Source organism: Cyprinus carpio, chromosome A25 (genome assembly GCF_018340385.1).
Source record: "Cyprinus carpio isolate SPL01 chromosome A25, ASM1834038v1, whole genome shotgun sequence".
Classification (NCBI taxonomy): domain Eukaryota; kingdom Metazoa; phylum Chordata; class Actinopteri; order Cypriniformes; family Cyprinidae; genus Cyprinus; species Cyprinus carpio.
The window spans coordinates 21,035,502-21,059,811 of NC_056596.1; the positions used below are offsets into that span (position 1 = coordinate 21,035,502).

The window sequence follows — 24,310 nt, forward strand, 5'->3', positions numbered from 1 at the left end:
TAATCTAATAATATTAAGTAGACTTTTTAGCCTGAGAAAAGTCAGCACAGTAAAAGGACATAAACGTCAGATGCATCCCCACAGGCACTCTCATCCCCCAGATGCACATGAGATGAACAGTTCACACCTGGATGCCAGCTGTCCAGTCTCCTCTAGCTAACATTATGGTCCAAAGTCACGCAGGTTTTCCCGCCAGTGTCAAGGCTGCCAACATGAGCTTGACATTTTTGAGAAACCACAGCTGCACATCTCCATCTGCCCCCTTGTCAGAGCTGTTGGTCTGTGATGTGTACATGCATGGCCTTGTGTTTGTATGCTTTTTGCCAGAAATGATTCAAGGTGACTTAATTCCTTCAGTATAAAACCTCAACTCACCCATATAAAATACATTTCTTATACATTTGTACCTACACACAAGAAAGCACCATGCAGGTAGCTTATCGCAGCTTCTCTCAGACAGGATACAACCAAGTATTCTGTGTCTTTGAGCAATATTTTGCACCTCCCAGAGTGGGAGACCGTGGCCGATAAATGATTTTGCGCAAACACATCTTGGCATAACAGGCCCCGCGGCACGTACACTTTTCATATGTGCTAAGTACAGTGCATTAGCATGTCACCCTGTCCTTACATGAACCAAAACACACGATAATGCAAAAGATTGAGCAAGGTACAAAGAGCTAAAAGTATCCGATTTACATTGATATTTGCTTATTTATAGTCAAAAAAATGTGGGCGCTTTGCCTTACATTTTAAGACTTGGCTATCTCAAAACATGTTCATTTAACCACAGTGGCGGTAATAATTAAAATGGATGTCGATCAAAACTCCCTCTTCAGGAATTATGACTACAGGCAGCAATCATCAAGCTTCAGATTAAATTTTAAAGTAATCAGCATTTGCCAGTTGTTCCCCTGATCAATTGTAATCTAATGATAATTTTGACCTTAAATGTGGCTGTTTGTTATTGCCGGTCTTCAGTGCACCCCTCCCCTCTGCTCTTTCAAGACAGGGGGAGCTGGGTTTGTTGGGGGTGGTTCCAACTCGGATAGATCCCTTATTCAAACAATCAGGACTATATTTCTGTCTGTTTTATTAACAAATATTGCTGAGCTCGAGCAGACTGGCCAATCGATAATTTAAAGAGCTTGGGTGAAGTCTGAAAGCTGTGGTGTCTTTTTTCCCCTCTCGAAGGGTAATGAGTCTATTACGGACTTTGGCGATTTATCTGATATGATATCAAATAACTTTGGCTCCACATTAACAAATAAAACAGGAAAGCAAGGCAAAACTTCAAAGGTCAAAACTAAAGCACAGTGTCAGATGCCCAATGACCCAATGGTTCCACATAAAGCCAGGAGATGTTAGAGTCCCGTTTTGTGGAGTCAGTTGTCTAAGAGCAAAAACAAGATATTGGGATCAATTTATCATGGCTTTTTACAATGTAATTGTTTTAATGACACTGCGTCATTGCCCCTTTATGGGCTAAGAGAGACTCTGTATAATAGGGCTGGTTTTTGACACAAATTCACAATTCGATTGGATAGCCTTCACAAGCTTGCGGTTTCGATTAGATTCTGATTTCGATTCGATTATATTCAATAATGATTATTGGGGATATATATCAGGGACATGTGCAAATTTTTCCCAAGAAAAAAGAAAAAAAACTAATGCTGTAAAATAAAGAGTCAAAAATATGGAAGTTTTTTGAAATTTGCTGATTTGTATACAACAAACACTTAAAATATACTCAATAAAGTTGTTTTAATATTAAAGTTATAATACTAACTTTAACTTTAAATTACATAATTATATTTCTACTCCAATAAATTTTTTGAAATATAAACATTTAAATGGTGGTTGTCAAAAAAACTTGATGGATTTATTCAAACATAAATTAAACAGTAAAAATGATAATAAATAAGTTATAAGGTGCACATTTAGCAAAATGCTCCTCTCTATAGTAAATTTTTCTAGCTGACAAATGAGCTCATGTTTTTTCTGAGGTAAATGTGGACATTACTTTGACACAATTGTTAACAAAATATTGTTGTCTTCCCCGCATTTGAAACACTGATTGTGCGATTACATGAGACAGGTTTATGGATTTTGGTAATAGTACTCTTTCTTTTAAACATACCTTCGGATGTGCATTCATGTTTATTTTTCGTGCTGTAACTGCTATTAAAGCTGCCCGCTTCTAACCGAGGTGCTACAGTGATCTGTCACTCCACATTAAACAGCGCCAAAATGGCATTTAATATTTGAATATTGTAATAAAATGAAAAGGACAGAATTTGATATCTGAGACTTTGTTTCATATCAAAAATAAAGTAACAAATCACAAAGCTTACTGCAATTTAGTGGATGGGAGGCACACAGCAATGTTCCATTCATTATCGGACAGGCTAATCAATGCTTGGGATTTATGAAACAAAATTTTTTCTTAAAAATGAGAATCGATTAAAATAGAGAAATCAATATTTTTTTTACCCAGGCCACCTGCATAACATATTGCTCTTGGTATCATAATTCTCAACAATGGCACCCATGATTTGCTGTCTGTCATCACACACACACACACACACACACACACAAACAAACAAATGCACATGCACAACATTCACACACTTATGGATAAAAAACTGTATTGAAAACAGGCACTTTCAAAAGATGTTCAGAGACCTTTCAAACATTTCTTCAAGACGCCTAGGGAAATATCTTCCAACCGACTTGGTTACTTTAATAGTCATTTAAGATATTATTAATGAAAACTGACAGAAAACACAGCTGACTTTGAGTATATGTTTGGATCAAGGATCCACAGAATGAAAATTTAAAATGTCTTGAGTGCTTCAGTCTGCAGATCTTCTTCTGTAATAAATGACTGAGTGCACTTTGTGAGTTTGGCCAGATAAAGTTCAGGGCACCGAAACAACTACACCAGACTGGAGATCTGTGTGACTCTGAGACGAGGCCAGCCACTCCGGTCTGGCCCTTTTGAACTGCTAAAGCAAACAGTAACAAAGACTGTTAGAGACAGTTGAAGAACACCTGCTGAGTAGTGATCTGGACTTCCCCACTATATTGGACTCTGATAAGACACCACGCAAGCAAATAGAACAGCGCAAAGAATTGGCAGCTTGAGTAAAACTTGTCAAACAAGCCTGATTCACAAGGACCTCAAGCAAATCTAGGTTTCCTATCAAAGAAAATTATCTGCTATCTGCTATCAGCTATCTGCACATCTACACATCAAATACGATTACCAAATACACTGATTGCAAATATAAGCTGATTGTTATGCAATAAAAGTTTGAGTGAACAAGAAAAACAAGCAATGGAGGGACATGATATGGAGCTGCCAGGATCTGATATAAATATACATTTTCAGATTAAAATTTTCTTTTGAATCTATGACACTGAGTTTATGACTGAAGTGCTCAAGAGTTTATTGATTTTTTTTTTACACACACTGACACACTTTAGTTTAAAATATACTTAATTTCACAGAGCAGAGAGTTCTGAGCTGTGTTGATTTTTTATATTTGTTAAATAAGTAGCATAGTTGAACTGCTGTTAATTTTTTAAAATAAATGTACCAAATAAATGTTGCTTTTCACAAGGTACCTTTTCTGTAAGACTACAGAATCAGCTAAGTGAACTCCTTTCATATGCAAGCAAAAGGAGCATTTAAACTGAAATATACCAAAATGAATCAGAATCAAATTTAATCAAATCAGACTCAAATGAATATTTTTCAGTTAATTAAGTGCATCATTTCAGGTATCTGAAGTGTACTTCTTTATGAAATTTTCAGTGTGCACACACTGATTCCTCTATTTTTATATATATATATAGATATATATAAAAGCATAGAATGTTGCATAACTACACACTTAGCTTATCTTTGAGTTTGTTCCAACAGCTTTGGAACCATTCTTTCCATTCACCTACTGTGTGCCATGCTGTCCAGCTTTAGTAGTTTTCTCGAACAAATCTGGACATCTATGTATACTCTGTCTTTTACATATTTCAAACCATGTGTCTTACTATTCAGATCTGAGCCATGTACAACTATGCTGTGCAATGAACTCTGGGAAGTAATAGCCCTGCATTATCGATGGATGGGCCCTAAGGGAGTCGTCAGCAGTTAAATTTGTGTCATTTATTGATTGCCATGATTTACTGATTGATCCAACGAATGGTGATGGATGAGTAAAAAAGATGAGGAGGGTCAGTGATTTATGATGGCCAGAGGATAGAGACAAGCAATTAGGTGACAAGAAGTCAAATTTTGATTGGCAACATTTTGAAAGGGTCAGCAAATCATCCTGTTAGCTAAAACTGACTGGAGAAACATGCATGATTTGGATGAAACCTCTTACCGGGTGGATTTTCTCGCTTGAGATTTTTCTCCTCTGACCCTGGAAAGTGACTGAGCTTCCTTGTGTATCCCTTCTGCATGAAATCCCTGAAGAAGTTATTGAGATGTCTGTGATGGAGATAATCACAGGCAAACGGCAGAGCTGGCTGGCATAGGTATCTCCGGTGAGTCAGGTTTGCTGCGGGCAAAGGCAGCAAACAGTACGTCCTCTCCTTCTTTCAAGCCCATCTCCTGCTGAAAGTCATAGCCGACTTTGGCCACATGCGCAGCCTGGAGAACATTGAAAACCACCTGAGCCGAGCGCTTCTTTCTTTCTCGCTCAGAGAAAACCCTCATGCACTCCAAAGAAGGCATTTCAACGTAGCGCAAGATCTCAGGATCTGAAGAGCACCCATGCGTACGATCCTCGTGTGGAAGGAATTTGAGCTGCCACCTTCTCTCGTTGGACAGTGAGAAAATACACGTATGGGCCGCTCTGGAAAGAGTAGACGTAGCGCAGCGGGTACTTCCCACGCAGCCCTGGGGCCAAGTCCATGTAGGATTGTTCAGAAAAGAACTCAAAGCCGTCTTGAGTCTCTCGCATCTTCCTAACAGAGATTGGTGTGGTGGAGACGCGGCCCGGTCGAGTTCAAGTGGCTCAGAGTTTGCAACGAAGAACCTCACAATCTCCGCTGCTCATCACGTTAAGAATCTGAGTGCCCGAAGGTCCTGCAGGCAGTCTGGGCAACCGTGGCTGCTGTCTTTGTTCTTCTTTGGAATACATTCAAGTAATTTCCGCATCCAGGGTCCATCCTCTAACAGGTATCGACGGGCAGACGCCCGTTCCCAACTGAACCACAGCTAAAGAGCTCAAGATCATAGAAAGTCTCCACCACAGGGCCATATGGGTGTTTGTTCTGGTTGAGGGGTTTGTTTTTTTGCAACCACTGCATGGATCTGGTGCACTGCAGTCTTGACCCTCATGAACCGGTCTGGTATTATATTCATGTATCTTCTTGATGTCTTTCGACAAGACATAAAGCTTGTTGACAGCACCCTACATACACAGTTCCATTGAATTCCAACAACTTCTGTATGGGAGTGTCAGACACAAAGTGAGAGAGGTCATAGGTCACAGAGAGGTCGGTTTGAGCTTTCTATTGGTTCCTCACATTACTAGTGACTATTAACCCCCACCACAGCGTCTGAAGGATGATGAGGATGGAAGTGGCTTCAGAATAGTGAATTCTCATCTTTGTTCTTCTGGCAGCGTAAAATTACAACATTTTATTTAGCATATTAACCATGTAAACCCTGAAATATGAAAAAAAAGGTCAGATTTTTTTTCTTTTTCAAATGGAACAGTTTTTTGAATCTTTAGAAAATATTAAAAAAAAATTTGCATAAGTGCTTTATGTTTCGTATCATATTTCATACACCATGCTTTTATGGCTCATATAGTGAGCTCATACTTGGGGAGAAAAATTTTTTTATTCAGATGCCCAAAAGACTGAGCAAAAATAGGCAATTTAATGCAGCTGCTATTTATATGAAACAAAAAGTGAGATTCCTGAAAGAAATTCTGATAAATTCCTTGTACTGTAAAAATCATTTAGCTTGTAATATAATTGAAATGTAATCTTGAGTTGAAATATCACTAACAAAATAAATGTTTTTTCTTACATTACATTATGAAACTCATTAAAGTTTTTACAGCAAAAAGACACATGTGCCATGCCCTGAATTGGACATTTTTCAAACTACTTGTATGCAACAAGGTTTGATTATCAGGCATATTCTAAAAAGACTTCTGTAGTACCCATTAGTGCACAAAACAGAAAGACAACAAACCTTTATGAACCAAGACAAAAAGACAAAATACTGAGAACAAATGACACTTGTAAATCACAGCCACACGCACTGCAACAACAATGATATCACTATTTTTTCTTGCATGTGTAGAAGCCTCAATAATTCACCACTCACTATGCATGACAAAGCCATGGATAAAAGAAAGAGGGCAACTCTAAACGGTCCTCGTGCCTCTGACTTAGACAGCACTTTTGTGGCGGTGTACGCGAATCATCAAAGAGTCAGCCTACACTGAGTGCACTGCGGTGACAAGTCTAACTTTAGACAAACGTTTCTCGAGGGAGTAGTTGATAAACTCAATTAAGCCTGGTAGGCTGCGGAAGCCGGAGAAGTGATTTTATTGTTGGTGTACTTAAACAACTACTCCTCTAGGAAGGTCGCTTTTAAGGTTGAGAGGGAGAGAGCTGCAGAGCGAGAGAATATGGGGATTCACCCTTAGCACTACTATTATCTAAAGCAATTTCAGTGCGCTGAGCAGCACTATAGGTCACTGCAAACTCTGAGTATAACATAAGAGAGAGACTGAAGAACTGTTGCACTTGCTGTCATTCTAGAAAGATTCAGTCAATATATTTAGCTGTTTACCTACATACAGCATCTCCTCTTTAAAACACCTGATAAACAGACTTTCACATTGTCTTTCATTTTCATTACATGCAAAACACTTCAGTAAAGTACAGCAACTTGGCACACTAAGGGTCCTCTCTCAATGTCCTTAAAAGCTTTTTTGTTGGATGTCCCTTGAAAGGCAGGAACATACCACGGAAAATAGGGCTGGGCGATATATCTAACGATATGATCATGCACATCTAGTCAGTAAATCTGGTTCCGTGATTACCGCTAAATCACCATCACCTGCTTTCAAATGGAGAGGCATTTAATATACCGAGCCGTAGTTCACTGACAGGGGTACGCAATATCGCGTTGATTATCGAAGGCGATTCATCTCCGATAATGAACGCGATATTGCGTAGCTTGTAAGTGATCTACGGCTCTGTCTAGTAAATGCCGCTCCATTTGAAAGCAGGTGATGGCGATTTTTTAGCGGTAATCAAGGAACCAGATTATGTACTGACTAGATGCTCAATGATCATATCGTTTAGATATATCGCCCAGCCCTAACGGAAAATGTTTATTAATTAATACACTGAGATTCATATAATACATTTCCATGTTGTTTTTTATATTTAAAAATAAATGCATTTAATTTACAGTTTTATACCTTTGCATCTCCTATGAAAAAATATTAAAATGTAAAATATATTAAATTTACCTAAAGATAAAGATGGTGAGATTTAAGTTTTCTCTAAGTCTCTGCAGACCTATTTATCCAGTATTTTTCTCAGAAATCAGGGCACTCCACTGTGTCAAATCTGTCAAATGAATGCATCCCCAGAAAATAAATAATAATTAAAAAAAAAAAAAGTTCTAAGGTGTTTAGAGATAAACGGGCCATACATTTCCAAACATTACGTTACTAAAGTGAACAAAAACTAAACAAAAGCTTTTCTTACCCTGAGTTTCATGGAAACCTACAGACTACAGATTTACAATGACTCATACTGTCAAACAGCTAAAAAACGCACAGTTTCATCACAAGTCTAATGAAAAACACTTCAACTAAAATGTTTTAGCCAAAATAAAAATAAAAAATTGATGTATAAACAGTTAACTGTGTTTACAGTTGAATAGTAGTTCACAACAACTCACTTTTGGTGACATAATTTCCCAAAGAATAACCTTCAGTACCAAGTGTTCAGAAATAGTGCTCAGAAATAAAAAAAAACGCTCACTCACCTGTAAAATAAAGACACATGTCGGAGACAGAAAGGGGAAATAATCACATCTTTTTAACAGTCCGTTCTGCAAGAGACGCGCGCGCTGTTTCTGGCGGATGCCTGCAGTCTCGAGATGCGGCGGTGAGCTTCTGCACGCTTTCTGCTAAAAGTTGCTCTCCTCCTCTCTCCTCTCTCTAGCTCTTCTCTCTCTCCTCGCTCCATCTCTCTCTCTCTCTCCTCTCCCGCCCTCCCTCCTCCTCGCTCTCTCCTCTCTTCTCTCTTTCCGTCATCTCTCCTCCCCGCATCTTCCCTCCTCCCATGTCTCCTTTCATTTTCTCTTCTACCCATTTTCCATTCTCTCGGATCTCCCCGCTGGCCATTCCACCGCTTACTCTCGCTCATTCTCTTCCTCTATCTCCCCGCTCCCTCCCTCGCAGAAGGAAACATAAGTTGTGGCAGTTGCCGAGTCACTGGCGGTGGGAGTTAACGGAGTTCGATTGATTGGCTGCTGATATTTTACATTATTTAGTATTGGGCGAAGTTCAAGTAACCATCAACACAGCCCAAACGTGGTAGTGGTTTGTAAACAAATTTAGGTTTTCTTTTTAATATCTATTAAATGTTCGTTCCTTCTCTCCTTTTGGATCCTAAATTTAGCCTCCGCCTGGTATATATCCTTTAAAAGCGAAAAAATATAATAAAATACATAATCATCAAATAAAATGGCCTGATTTCAATTTGTATTATTGTGCACGTGGTTTTACCCAAGTCGGTAAAATTTGTGTTGAAAATGTAGGCTAAGTTAAAATGCAAAAACCTGTTACCTCTCTGTTTTAGTTGACCATCTGTTAGATATTTTTAAATAAACATATATAATTTAAATGCAGAAGATGAAATAGATACAACAAATATACTTTTTAAATTTCAAAATCAAATTGTAAAAATATGATATTTGGTGACAGTCTGAACATTCATTTGCTGATGTAACATGCAAATATCAAAATGAGGAAAAACAACCACACACTAATTTTATAGAGGAAGGAGGCGAAAGAATAGAAAAAAATGGTTTAACTTAATAGACTAAATAAATGGTCTTTATTTCATTAAGTTACCAAACAATGCATTTGATGTCAGTATGAATGACAATGAAGCTGCACTTGTATGGTTGTAATTTTGAGTTATCGTGTCATAACTCACCTTAATGACCAAATGGTTATTGTAGTACATTATTGCATGGTGTAGCATTACCAAAAAATCATAGCATCGCCGTCTATCAATGACTAGTGAGCTCAAAACATTCCATATTAAATGCACGGCTCAATACTCGCATTCAGAGGCTGTATGAAGTGGTATATCAGCACCCATCGGACTGCCTGTCAGTATGTACCATATATTAGACATCCATCTATCCGCTTTATTGTAGCGTGAAGGTTAATTCCGATGGAAGAGTGTACTGGGGCACCTTACACGCCTCTCGGTAATCACTAAACCCGGAAAGTGTGAAATTCTGAGCCTATGACTTCTCTTTCAGCTATGCAGGATCTTCATCCACCACCATGCCATGGTATATGTTACTGTTCTTTTTTTTTAAAAGGCCCCGTCGCGCGTGGACGCAGTTTGACAAATATTTTGCCGGGTATTGTCTTTTTGAAGGCAGGAAGTTATCATGATCTCATGAAAAAAAAAAACATAGTTTTGAAATGATTGGCCAACGTGTCAGATTTTGGTAATGCATAATGTGTTTTTATTTGTCACCCACAGAGTTCATATAATCCAACCAGAACAAGCTATTTAAGGTGTCCTAACTCCACCTAGTTGGTGACCTAGTCCGGTTCTGGGTTTTCCGGATTTATGAGCTCATCAATAAAACGTGTGATCTGGTGTCTGACACATAGTGGGACGTGGAGGGGAGGACACCACAGAATAATGTACAAACACTGAGCCCTATATATTTTTACTACCCACTCTAACTGCGTCTCAGCTTTTTTTGTTTATGACCTTTAAGGTCAATAAAATCCAGGTTAAGTGCTCAACTAGGTCAGTCTGCTATACTGTAAAAACCTCCTTGATGACTGATCACTTAAACACCAATGCGCTGGTTCAGTTGGACAAAAGGGCTCGTTAACTGCTTTGCACATTCAGCAAGCTTGTAATTTAACTATCCTCTTGACTCGCATATAAGGTGAGGAATGACTGGCTGGACCTGTTTTTTTTCCAGGGTTGATGATTTGTATTTGCATTGCAGTTTATAAATTTCTCAATGCGTTGTAAAGAAATACACATATGACGTTTCAGAAAAAATAAAATGCGGTTTTAACAATTCACACCTTTAGGATCTGAATCAAATGTTATTTAAATCAGAAAAGAAAAAAGACACAGTATCTCTTGCAGGGAACGGCAACTGGGACTTATATTCCTTCTACCCTGGGCAGTTCTCAAAACTATAGTATATGTGAAAATTGGATTTGACCAGCGTCTTATTTCCAGGAAAGTTTTAAAAAGGGGGTAAACACAGCAGCTGCACTTTTAAAATCTTTACTTTTAGAGATACATTCAAACACCAGTTTTTACAGCACTCAAGCTGATTAGTTCACCCAGCTGGCCATTGTTTTCCTCTGCGGTCATATTTAATTCATTCCATAATCATCAATAATATTGATTTTAAAGACCTGGTCTGTGATAGACAACACAAAAACAGGCTTTGTGATTATTTAAATCAATAATCTTGTTTTTTATGTTTAGTTTGTTGAATGCAATGAAGCTTCAGGTCACTTAAGCTAATACATACAGTACACTTTAGATTATTTAAAAAAATATTGTAGTATATATATATATATAGATATAGTATATATAATATATTAGATATATTAATAACATAAAACATTGCAATTTAGTACATTTTAAAAAGAGAAACTTTAAATGTAATATCCAATAACATTTAAGTCATTGTCAGTCAAAACATCAAGTGTACTTCTTTAAAGCATAACAAAAGATTATTAAAACATAATGATTTACAGTGTACTTTAAAGTAAAACTTTTATAGCAAGGTGCACTTTTTTAGAAATGTACATAAGTGTTAGAAACAGTCATGAATGTATACTCTTTAATTACACTTAAGAGTGTAAAGAGTTAATATGTGCAATTTTGTTTTATTTTTTTTTTTTATATACTTTTAAGATTTTAAGTAAACATTCAGTACAATTGAGTGTACTTTGGTTCACAAGCATAGTTTTTTCAAAACATAATATTTTTTTTAGAAGGTGGTTATTGATATTGTTTTAAACCTTATGCATTTGATTATCTTCTTGTTGTAATAATCCTCTTGTATATTGTTATTGTTTTATAAACCTTGCTTGTGTAGCACTTTGGTAAGCATTTGCCTTTTTAAATGTATAAAATAAACTAAACAAGAGGATAGAGAAAATGTAGATTTTTCCCTCATTCACTCAGCATAGTTGGTCATCTTTCCTTATCCCAGGAGGTCACTAAAATCTCTCCTTTGTCCACTCAGTAGACCATTGTCCTGAAAACCTTTGCCAAACAAACCAATTCCAGCTCCAGATTCAATAAAAACAGTTATCTCCAAAAGACAACACGGACAAATACATTTATTTCCTTTAAAACAATTGAAATTTGAACAAAAATTGAAGGCATTTCCCTGATTAAAATTTTCCATGCAGCTGAATATACAGTGAGACAGGAGGTACGCTGTTTTTTTTACTGTGTTTGTTTCTACGGTGACGATGATTCAACCGTGTGCTGCCAGTGGAAATGAACACCTGGTGGTGGTGGTGGATGGCTGCTCAGAAAGTTACTACCATCTGTTCTGTGTCATTTCTATTCAGACAGCTGGGATTTGATCGAACTTGACTGGGTTTGTGCTTTCATTGTAAGAGTTGAGATATCTGTCTGCAGCAAATAATGAAGATCTGACTCAGTGCAAAGTTTTGTGCATATTCATAGCAGAAGATATTCTGACGATAACAACACCTGAAAGAAACAGATGTTGTGATGCCCATAGGGCTATAGAGGAAAATGAACAGTCTCTTAAAATTATAAATCTTCTGTGTTGCTCACTAACATTAAAATTTTAATGGGTGTAATAGTTATATCAATGTACATAGCATCCTGTATCAAATGCCATATTAAATAGATGTAATTAAACATTGAATCAATTTAATGACTCCCTGATTCAAATGGATACAATGAATAACTGAAAAGACATAATGCTTGCTATTGTCTTTATTTACCAAGAGGATGTCCTCTAACAGAATAGTTTTGCATGGTGACAGTAATGCTTTTTTTAACATCTCAATATTTACTGGACAAATAGGCCGCCTTCATTTGTCTTGCACACAGGGCCCTATGATACAATATTTGTTTAAGCTACATATAAATTTCAAATATAAATTCATCATTGATGGGCCACAATTCATACAAGAAAAGAGTTGCCTATAAATAAAATTCACAGGATTTATTGCCGATAAAGGACCTTTTTGGTTTTTTTTTTAAATGATGTTGTTAATGGCGAAATGATTCACAAATCATAAGGACTCTTGAATCAAACCAATTTAAAGGGTGCTGTATGTAAGATTTGACTTACTAAGCATAAAAAGAATACCATAATTATGTTTGCGATATTTAAGAAACATGCTAAGTTCACATACTTGTTTATCTGAAAAACAGTGGTACATGTCAGGTATTCTCCTTGACAATGTGCGTTCAGGGCCGAAATGTCAGGTTATTGTTTTGGTTTGTCGAAACGACCACTGACAGTTTACCCAAATTGTATTTCGACCACCCCGGGTTGCCAGTTGGCAGAAAAACCCAGGGGAAGGGGATTTTCATTTCGTTCATCGTCAGGTGTGCTCGTCCTGTACATTGTTGTCGTTCAACCTGGGGCAACCTACGTGTGTGCTGGTCAAGTCTGAAGGAGATGGGGTGGGGGCACTCTCCCCCGGGTGTTGAAAAAACAAGATGAAAAAAAAAAAAAAAAACCGTCTCCAAATTTTGAAATTTGAGTACTGCCAATACCTAGTTCAACACACTCGGTGGTCAAGTCCAAATACAGCATCTGTTGACACGTTTGTTTCCGGTCATGGTCCGATGATCGGTGCCAAAAGATGTCGATTCAAAGAGTAGCTGCAGAGTGGTGTTCTCCCAAAAAAAAGCTAAACAAAAGTACTCAAAAAAAAAAAAAAAGGTTCGTTCTCCCCCAAAACTTCTGGGTTAGTTCTTACAGCTTACTTTTATCTCTTATTATTAATATATTATTATTTATTCTATTATATTATTAGTCTTATTTTTTTACTCAATTTTCATATATTAGGACTACATACTGTATCTATGAACAAACTCCCTAATTTTAAAAAAGATCCGATTCAAGGGTACGATTTGGGAATCACTTCTCACGATCCACCGGGTGATTCGGGGCATTCATGTGTGTTTCCAAGTTTGCCACGCCCGCCAGCACAGGGGTGCCGCAAGATAATCCTTGAAGCATTTTAAAGGATTGTGAATATGGGCAATTGTGTCTATCAAATGTAGGCTTCTCTCTGGCCCAAGGAGGCACCTAATCACAATATCTCTGTGTGAAAATGAAAGGAAATATTTTCAGATGATGCTGTTAACGTCTTTATTGTGGCTTATGAAGAAAGACATAGGCCGAGTTAATATATGTTAACATATAAAGAACCTTAAAAAAAACTTGCAATAAAAAGAAATATACAAACAAGCACAAATTTTATTATAATCTAGTTGGCCAAGGAAGCATTTCTCATTTCCATAGTTAACTATATATATAAAGTATATTAATAAATATATAGTAAATATCTATTATATATTAAATATATATATAAAACAAGGTTCAAAAATGACAAAAAATAAAAACATAAAAAAAAATAAATAAAAAAAAAAAATGACTAATATAGTAAAAACGATAATATTATCTAATAATTATGCTCGGCATACAGTCCAAGTGTCTCACTATAGAGAGCAGTAGATTTAATTTCTCATCCACTTTATTTCAGTATGTAAACCATTAGTTTATTCTAGCTTGCTCTCTAAATACTGCAAATGTAATATGCTGTGGGTTCATAGGAACTGTGCCTGTTTGTTACACAACATAACGAAGAAAGTCTTAAAATGACCACACAAGAGGTTTTAAAGCAAGTCCCAAAGGGCTTTAAACAAAGCGTCCTACAAACAAAATCGAAAGTCATTTAATCAAATGCTTTTTTATACGAGGAAAGCAAAGGCGGTGTATCTCTATTCGATATTGCAGCAGGGTTACAAATTAAATTGTTGAAAAAACAGACAAAATGAAATCAACTTGATTTATATTACATTTTCTTTAATTGTGCACAGCATTATGTGATTTTACAGTAAAAGCAAGGAAAAAGAATTTCAGTTTTCATATAAAAAATATGAAATAAAATACTATCTCATCTACAGAGAGCAGCCAGACTGAGTGTAAGAGAAAATGCTTACAATAGATACTAAAGACAGCCAGGGTAGACAAAGAGGTGACTGAATCCGACCGAGGGTAGGACAAAAGGTCCGAAGAGAAGTGAGCTTAATGTCAGTACAAAATCTATATACCCCACGTAAGCAGCAGCCTTGATGCTGGAAAATGTTAGTTTGCTTGCCAGTATTGCCGGGTGTTAGTGTGGTGGTTGTGTGTGTGTTTGGGTCGGTGCGATCAGTGAAATAATATATAAACAGAAAAGCAGGACAGGTTTGTGTACGGGACAAAACAATAAACTCTAAATTATGGTAACTTGCTTTACAGAAAACAACATCTAAAAACGCAAAAAACAAAGTTCTTAATCTTCAAAGACTGCAAATCAAGTATAAGTACTAAGTTGTAGGTTAAGGCTTGGTAATGTGCTAAAAAGTTCAGTCCTCACCAACCTGCGGAAGATCTCGCGAGGTGGTGTCCTATAGTGCTAGCTTCATGGGCAGTTGGTAACGACATTCTCTGGCCACTCAAAAAGCTGCTGCCCATGATGGCTGGTTATGAAGCGTTATGTGTAGAGCTAGGAACAGTCTCTTTGTTAGTATATGCTGAGTGGCAAGGGTTCGCGGAGGCACCTTTCTTTTGCCCGGTGGGCAAAGCCAAATATTTAGTGGCAACTAGCCGTTGATGGCTTCTTAATCAGCAGGGCCATGCCTACTTTAAAAAAAAATAAAAAACATGCCCCCTGAGGTCGCTTCCCAAAACAACAAAAAAACTTTTTGGATTCCTATAACCCCAGTGATGACACCTAAAAGGTAATATTAACCAAAAGATGAGGTGATTGAACAATTGCAAAAACTATTGAATCTACTATATAATGTTACACAACAATTGAAACTATTTTGGGGTGCCGACTAAGTGGACATGTGGCAGTGAATGAAAAGGGACAAAAAAAATAAACTAACAACACAAAAAAACCCAGGAAGTTCCCAGCCTTGTCCCAGCAGTGGCAAATTCTTAAAGGTCTACGTTCACGCCAAAAATGGAGAACTTCGTTAGTCATTGTTTACTCAACTCACCTGCATATTCATTTGTACTAGAAATTATCGCAAACCACATCTTACGGTTCAAGGTGCAGTCACTTTTACTGTTCAAGCATAAAATGTCCGCTGCTGAGAATCAGCAGTTAGATTCAATATGAATACATATGCGAGTTTGGTTGTGGTGGGGAATTTTGAAAAAAGATTTTTCTCCCCTAACAGAGAGGTTCACAACAAAATTCACAGTTTGGGTCATGTACAGCGCAGATTACGTCACAGACAATTGGATGTCACAGAGAAAACTGCTTGGGTTTGAACATCGCAACACTACTGACAATATACATATGTGGCATGCTTTTGGACACAAAGTTTACAACCATTAATGTTGATCGCGTCAAACATTTTGGTTGGTTCACTAATGTGACAGCAATCGTATAAAAATGTAATTTTTTATGTAGTTTTATATATCAATTGACATTTTTTACTTTAAAGCTATGCTATTATCTATTTATAATAATTGAATATTATATATCTATATATATATATATATATATATATATATAATATATAACAATAATATATGAAATACAATTATAATATATATAATATATATATATATACTATATAATATATATATATATAATTTAGAAGAAGTAATATACCCAGTATGGATAATTAATGTATAGTGTATCACTTCACGGCTCCAAAAAGAAACGAAAGAAAGAAGAATGAAAAAAAAAGAATCATTTTTTAGAGTACCATTACAATGTGGTCAATATTGACTCACCCACCTCTGTATAATTCAGAATCACCATGACTTATGCGTTTAGATCTTAGGAGAAGAAAAAAGCGCAACAAGTCAACATGGTATCACTTTTATGGTGGCGTGTGGGGTGAGGAACATGGAACGACCAGAGGGTAAGTAAATAACAGAATTTTCACTTTGTTGAGGCATTAACTGCTACTTTTAAAAAGTCTGTCTGAAACAGTATGCCTATCGTTGTTATAAAATGCTAACAAACTTACAAAATAATGAGCATTTTTAAAACACGTCCCCCATACACCCCAAGGAACACCAAAGCTGAGAGGAGACAAAGTTTCATGGACAGATAACACGAGACAGAGAGAGAGAGTATTATCGAAGGGCCATACAAATACGTTGCAATAGCCCTCCATCTCTGTTCATTTTTTTTGCTCTCTTTTTTTTTTTAGGGGGGTTACATTTGTGTGTTATCTGTCCTGCCATTGGACATTGTTTTTCACATTTCCCCTTCCAAACCAACAACCCACCCCACCCATCCCTCTGGCTCTTGGCTTCTTCCTGTCTTACACCACCCATTGGTGGAGGTGACTCCGGACACTGCTGAAGGCACTTTCCATGGCCTTCGAAGCAGCGGGCGCAGGAAGGTGTGCCACACAGATGGAGTAGACTCGAATGACACAATGGATCTCGATTAGGTTAGCTCTTCACGCAATAGCTACCACACGCACAGATGTGCACCAGGGAAGGATTGAGGATGGCGGAAGAAGATTGGCCCATACAGGGGACCGAGCGGCGATGCCACCCAGGGCTGTCAGCAGCCTGTAGCAACCGTACTTGGTTACTGTTGAAGGTGGTGAAGCTCGCTTTCCCCACACGCCGTCGAAGCTGTAAGTACCAGACGAGGCTGCAGCGAATCAACGTTCCTTCAAATTCCACCTGGATAATGAAAGGGGGATTTCAGAATTTTATCATTTGTAACAGAAATTAAATACATTTCGTATCTTCTAAGTAAAACAATTTAAAACATAATTTCATTTTGCACAACTGTTGGTTCCAATTAACCCATTAAATGACTTTTTTTCTAAGACCTTTATATGCAGTTTACTATGATCAATACTTTTTTCAGAAGGGAAAGTAAGTGAACACGCTCAAGCGCCTACACCTGTCTATTGTAGTTCGGCCTCTCTGGTGGATTTATCCATGATATTCTGTATGTAGTTTAAAAATAGACCTTAACTAATATTTAAAATGCAATCTGGACTCTGTGTTGCAAGTATGGATGTTTTTGCTAGGAAAATCATTTGCTTATTTAAAATATAACTTTCAAATTATTATTGTATATTTCAAAAATATGATATGTAGTTATGGACATATTATGAAAATAATGATGGATTAATATATATAGTATATTATATGAATACAGGCAGGCTATTGTGGTGCACGAGTAATGCATGTAAAAAAATTAGTTCTAATGCGCAAAAATTACTGTTAATAATTGCTAATCATAAGATAAGGAATAAATTTTATAATAAATTAATATTATAAAGAATTGATATAGACTATAAATGTACTTGCATCATTTATATTATTACATTATTGGTATATTGATTATGAATAATATTATCAAAATCTAATCTATCTATCTATTACGACTCTCACTTCTATCTATCTATCTAGTCTAGTCCTATAATACATACAATGTGTATATAATATAAAGTAAATAAATAAATAAAAAAATAAGATGAAAGTATTGTTTTATTTCGCAGTAATTACATTTAATGCAACTGCATACAATTTGTTTATGCCCATCCACAAGTTAAAATGAAATAATTCACCATAATAAACAATATTTAAATATTTAAACGACTAGAACATTTAACGATATATCAAACAAAATTATACACATTTTATCTATAACTTGTTTGAATTTGCTCCATCCATCCACATCTCTCCAGCCCACTTGTCCTGTGAGTGGGTCATGTGGATGCTGAAGCCCAATGAGATTTTCAGTAAGTTATTATACCATATATTTATATCTTTCATTATACTGTAAGTGTGTTGTGATCACATAAATTATCATGTAATTAAATATGTATTTCTGCAGGGGTCTTTATCCAGAATCAAGTGGACTGACATTAAGGAAAACGCAGCCAATGACTCTTCCTCCTACCCCTGTCAGGCCAACCATCTGCCACTAGGTCCTCATGGTGGACCAGACAGCATCTACTTACATTGATCCAGCAGCATACTGCTCTGACTTGGAACTCAGATGGTGGGTACCACGTGTAGTTCATGCCACAAGTCACCTTGCTCTAAACCTTTCCCATATCAGTATCAACACAAGGACTGGATCAGTATAGTGCATGAACCACCACACACTAAACATTTGAGAAAAGACACAATGTAATATAATAAAAACCTATTTAATAACAAGCCTTGCAGCAGCTTGTTTAGATCCTGATTCACAGCTCAGAGCTTGGCCTGAAACGTTCTACTTGACACCATCCTGTGGACTCATAACCAGTACCCCTCGTACACTTGAGTTTTGTACATGCAGATTTGATTTCAGCAGTTCGTTCCTTGTGCTACCTTTGATCGACTTGATTTATGACAGGGTTAAAAAGCCACATCAAACACACTCATGTCCTTCACCAGTCACATGTCAAAGTCAAAGAATTAAGTAATATTTAACAAAAATACCTGTTTGGGAGACAATGGGGCTAGGCTACCAAAATCTAGCTGAATACTTTTCATATCGAAAGACAGACCATGGCTGGCTATGTTTTCAGGGTGATCTTTCAACTAATAGTCTCCTTCTCTAAGAAGCTCACAGTGCATACTACACGATTTTTATACTTAGTTTTAAAGCAGCATATAGTCCTTGTTGCTTCACTAGGAAAAAAACACAAGGTTTCAAACCAAGCACAATCTATGTAATAAAGCTGGTTCACCAATTAAGGCATTGCCTGGTTAAGTTAGGTTAAGAAGCCTATATAGGCCACACCAAACATAGTCAATGGACAAAAAAGGTAGTGTCTTTAAGAGTAAATTCTACAAGTTTCTATGAATAAGAGTTAAAAATGAAAATTACTACTTGTCCAAGGGTTTGAAAACCCATCAATGGGTCCAAGTTGGCAAAGAAGCGACAACATTAGTACAGTCTATATAAGCCTATCCTCCTGTTCATTTCCTACAGGATTTATGCCCAATTGGCCAGACACATAGTTTCCACATTATCATTGAATATAACAAACGATGAACTTTCAGCCAAGTTTTCAAAGAATAAACAGTTCTTAGGAGCTGACGTGCATCAGTGTTGCTCTGCATGAACACCCTCACTGTACTCGACAGAAGTATCAACTTTGGGGCATTTTTTCAAAACATCAGGGCTTAAAACCTCTGTGATTACTAGATGAACCCAGGTCACCCACACACATAGTTAATAAAATCCACCAGTAGCAGGCAACTGTGAACAGGTTTATGGATGAGTACAAGTGGAACTTCGAAAACACGAAACCAATAATCAATTAGGTAATAAATACACTGTTTAAATAAAAAAATATCACACTTTTGTAAAAAACGATGACAAGATATCATAAGTATAATTTAAAATTGTTTATTAAACTGGTTCTAACAAGGCCCAATTAAAACAACACAATCAATACATTATAAAAACAGAGCAATGTACAATGTTATAAAGATACCCCGTTTTCACACAGAACAATCAATTGTCACAATGTAAAAATGAAAACAAATTATATGGGAAAAAAAATTGAAAAAAAACTTAATCGAACAATCTATTTTTTTGAAATAAAATTATATGTAAAACAACTGCCAACGTATTTCGTAAACCAATACAAGAACATATATTATATAAACTCGGAACCAATGAATAAATATATAAAATGTAACGTAGTTATAAATAACGTATCAACCAACTAACTAGTAATATTTTAAAAGATAACAAAGGTTTACTGAATATGTTAAAAACATGTGGGAAGGCTAATATTGTTAAAAAGATACACCATTTGTTATATAAAATAAAAACTAATAAAACAAAAAATTAAGCAAATTACAATAGCCAAATTAAATAATTTCCGCTAAACTGACCAAAAAACACATTTTAAATAGTGTATTGTAACATCACCGGTTACAACAATACAGCAATTTTTTTTAACAATAAAAAAAGAAAAGTGAAAAAAACATGTAAAAATGATGAAATCAATACTTTACCAAAATACAAAAAATATTGAACAAAAAATTATATGAACCAAACATAATAAGTATACCTTATCTTTATTAAACATTAATATATGAATATAAAGCACTTTTACAAACTTGCTAACCATTCCGACCTATTTTTAACAACTGAATATAGATATAATGTTTAAAAATACAAGCTTATAGTGATTAATGTAATACAAATCAACATACACTTGTAATTTTAACTATAGAGAGTACTATGTTATCCGTCTGTTTTAAATAATCTCCATACTCGTATGACTTACAACTGTGTATTATAGTTGCTACTTGGCCAGGCCCATTTTTTTTTTTTTTTTTCAGACACACATAATGCATTGTAGTGTAGATCCCAAATACGCGTTTTTCAAATGAAAAAAAAGCAAATTATAGACTATCAATTGTTATTTTTTCATCAATCCCTGACCACCATGGCACCCGTCTGGATGCATTTGTCACTTAATGCAAATTGCATATGCATTTTGTAGTGACTACAAAAAAACCCCACTCAAAGCTTAATACGGCTACCATGTATTACACTCAGCCTTCAAGTTTCCTCTTATGTGGTCGAGCACAAAAACTGATAGTATTTCTGTATTTAAAACAAAAAACAAACAGACCATAATACAAAGTATAACGCCACTCGTTAGGGAATGTCTACATGTGCTCTGGCCACACTCCCATGTGGAATCCTTGCTCCAGTGTGCTATTCAAAATGAATGCACTTTTTATGAGTGGAAAATTAGTCTTTGCCTAAGGTGAAAGCTACGCATGTGTTTCTGCTACACAAGGATCTGCTGATTTTGTGGATGTCTGTGGGAGTGCATTTGGACCACGAAGGCATCATGGTCTGGAGGAACGCCCCGTGTGGTGTTGTCGTGGTGTGTCGTGTGTTGTCTGTGTGCTTGTGAATTGTGAAATGGAGATGGGATATTCTATATGCTATACGCTTTCTTTTTTTACGACAAGACACACTGTGAAGCGCGCTACAACTCCCTTCTAAGGCTCAACAAAATACCAAGACGTTGTGCATCAACTGCGTTTGACGTGACATACAATCCCATAATTCTTCGCAAACATCAGACGAGCTATTACTAAGCCACTAAAGAAACCGTGCTTTCAGTGTTCTCTGGATTAATGTGTCAGTTCAAATCCTAAGAAAAGATTCAACTGTATGTTATGGTCCTCCTCTGCGACAGGCTGAATCAGTAGGATTCATAGTGTCATGTGAGGGTGGGAGGGAGGAAAGGACAACGACAACGAAAACAGAAGAAAATACCGTGAGACTGTGGAAAAAAATGTGGCAGGAGATCGGCCTGCAGGGGACATAATTTTTCGGATAGCTGAGTCTATTATTTCTCTATCATCGAGACTGACCTGCTTGACTTTTCTTCTTGAAAGCGTTTCTATGCTGAAGCACACGCCCCACTCGCCAGAACCTTTTTCTTTTTTTTTTCCGTGAATCATGTTTTTTAGGTGTTGTGTATTGCAGCCTTTGCTCACAAAAACTAGGGAGAACTGTGTTAAATTTTCATCTACTTAAAATAACGCCCTTACTTTGACCAGATCCTCACGGCTTTTTGGATTGTATCCCAACGCCCCATGGCCCTTCAAATTGATTGAGCAACCGTGCTAGGACTTACGACTGACTTGCTGTAGGATTTCACAAACTCGTGCCACGACTAGTCCCAGCAGTTTCACATGGCGAAGACCCAGCTGCTCCAGTGCACTACATTGCTTCCACCCTGCTGAGCGGGAACAGTCTCAGGGGCGTGTAATGTGTGTTAGTCTGTGGGATATATACAGCGTTTGCCCCTTGGGTTCTTCATGCAGACTCCAGCGTCTTGCCGACCAGTCCTTGTATTTCAGTGCTTACCCTTATGGGTTCTGCTTCATAACCGCAGTCAGTTTGGCCCCGCAACTGCGGTTTCAGCATGATGTCAACGCGTCGAAAGAGCCCCCGCCCCCTCCCCTCCAAACCCGACAAGCTGTAGAAAAACCACGGCTACTTCCAAACACCCCAGACGCAGTTGCGGACCCACCAGCGCGCATCACATTGTACAATTGCACAATGCTAGAGACGCGATTTGGTATGGTACACATGGAGATCCAAGTAGTTATTCAGCTTCTTGTTATAGTGCTTTGGCAATGTAAAATGAGAAGAGTCTACAAGGACTTGTAATCAGCCAACGATTGTATCAGTTTTCAAAGACACTGCTGCTTGCAATTAATGTGTTCCATCGCCAACGGGACAGAACTGAGCTCACCAGTGTACTCCACTCACTGAGGGTTTGAACGCCAAACGGTTCTGTTGATGGGTAATGCACATATTTTTATCAACTGTAATTGTTTCTCTGAACATGTTTCTTATATTATTATAACATACATAACATTTATAATTAAGAATATGTCTAGTAATAATCAATACTAATAGTTAAATAAATTAACATATTGTCATGCAACCATATATGTTAATAGTGAGAAAATATAATACATACTCAAACATACTAAAACAAAAGTTCAGATTACATTATCCCTTTCCGTACATTTAGATACACATAGATATCCCTTCGAAAGTATTATTTTATTATTACAGTGGACTTGCCAATAAAGAAAAAGTTGTCATAGAGCAAAAAAAGTTTAACTGTACCTGACCACAACTAGTCTTTAAAATGCTTTGGGTCCCGGTTTGACCAGGTCAATCTCCTTGTGTGGACATCCTGAAGGGTCTTTTCGTTGATGCTGTCGTTATCCCATTTCTTTATTATTTGGTTTATAAATGTTCCCATGTGTTTCTGATGAACGGTGAGTGAGCGTAATCCTGCGGTTCCAAAGAAAACAGACAACGAATTCATGGAGCGTGGGAGGGGAGACGTGGGGCGCAACTCGGCACTGCCCTGCCATGGGATGGTTTTAAGCGGATAGAAAAAAAGCACCACACCCCTCTGGAACACAGCAGAGCCACCCGCCGCACGGGGGCGCAATTTTACAATGTGCTCTGCTCTTAATCCGCGGCAGGAAAAAAAATTATATATATATATATATATATATATAGTATATATATATTATATATATATATATACCTGTTAGGGCTTGTTTTAAAAATATATTAGTTTATTCTGAACTAAAAAATAAATAAATGTTCTTAAGATTTAATTGCATTGCGTTTCGACAACATGCGTTACGAACCGGACGTTATTTTGGGAGTTAGTTAACAGTTCATACTGTAGCAAATATTATAATTCTTTAAAGCTGAGTTTGCGAAAGTGTGCATTAAGTGAAAAATGAAGGGAGAAGTGCGGCTTGCTGTACAAATACGAGCCAGAAAAAGATAAGACCCATAAGCAAACAAGCGCGATAAAAAGGAAAGTATAGTTTAACTTAATTCAACAACATCGCCTTCATGTGGTGAATAAACCACTAAACGTGTTTGAGTAATACGCAGCCAACTTAGCTAAAGGTTTGTTGCATAAGTTACATCAAGAAATCCAGGAATTGACATTTCTGAGGTGTCATTCTTACCTCTTCAGGTGCTCCGTCCTTGTATACGCTAGTCATGCTGTCCCGTGCCTGAAGGTGCGCTCAGATGAGTGTGGTGGAAACAAGACAATCAGCAGAGAGGAAGCAGATGTGGGAGGCGTGGGGATATTGCTTACAGTGGGGAGGTCCTTTCCGCCTTACAACAGTCTTCTTTTCTGCATACTAACGTCCAATAAAGTTTTTATCTACTGAGTCGTGTTTATCTCTCCTGGACTCTCATGGCATGAAGTGGGAGCTCCTCTCAGTTACTGAGGA

At 36.9% G+C, this 24,310-nt stretch overlaps 2 pseudogenes; both read right to left on the reverse strand.

The window, feature by feature from the left end:
- Positions 1–8,179, reverse strand: part of LOC122135655 — a 40,938-nt pseudogene extending 32,759 nt beyond the window's left edge.
- Positions 8,180–16,980: 8,801 nt separating this feature from the next.
- Positions 16,981–24,073, reverse strand: LOC122135709 (annotated as a pseudogene).
- Positions 24,074–24,310: the final 237 nt, after the last annotated feature.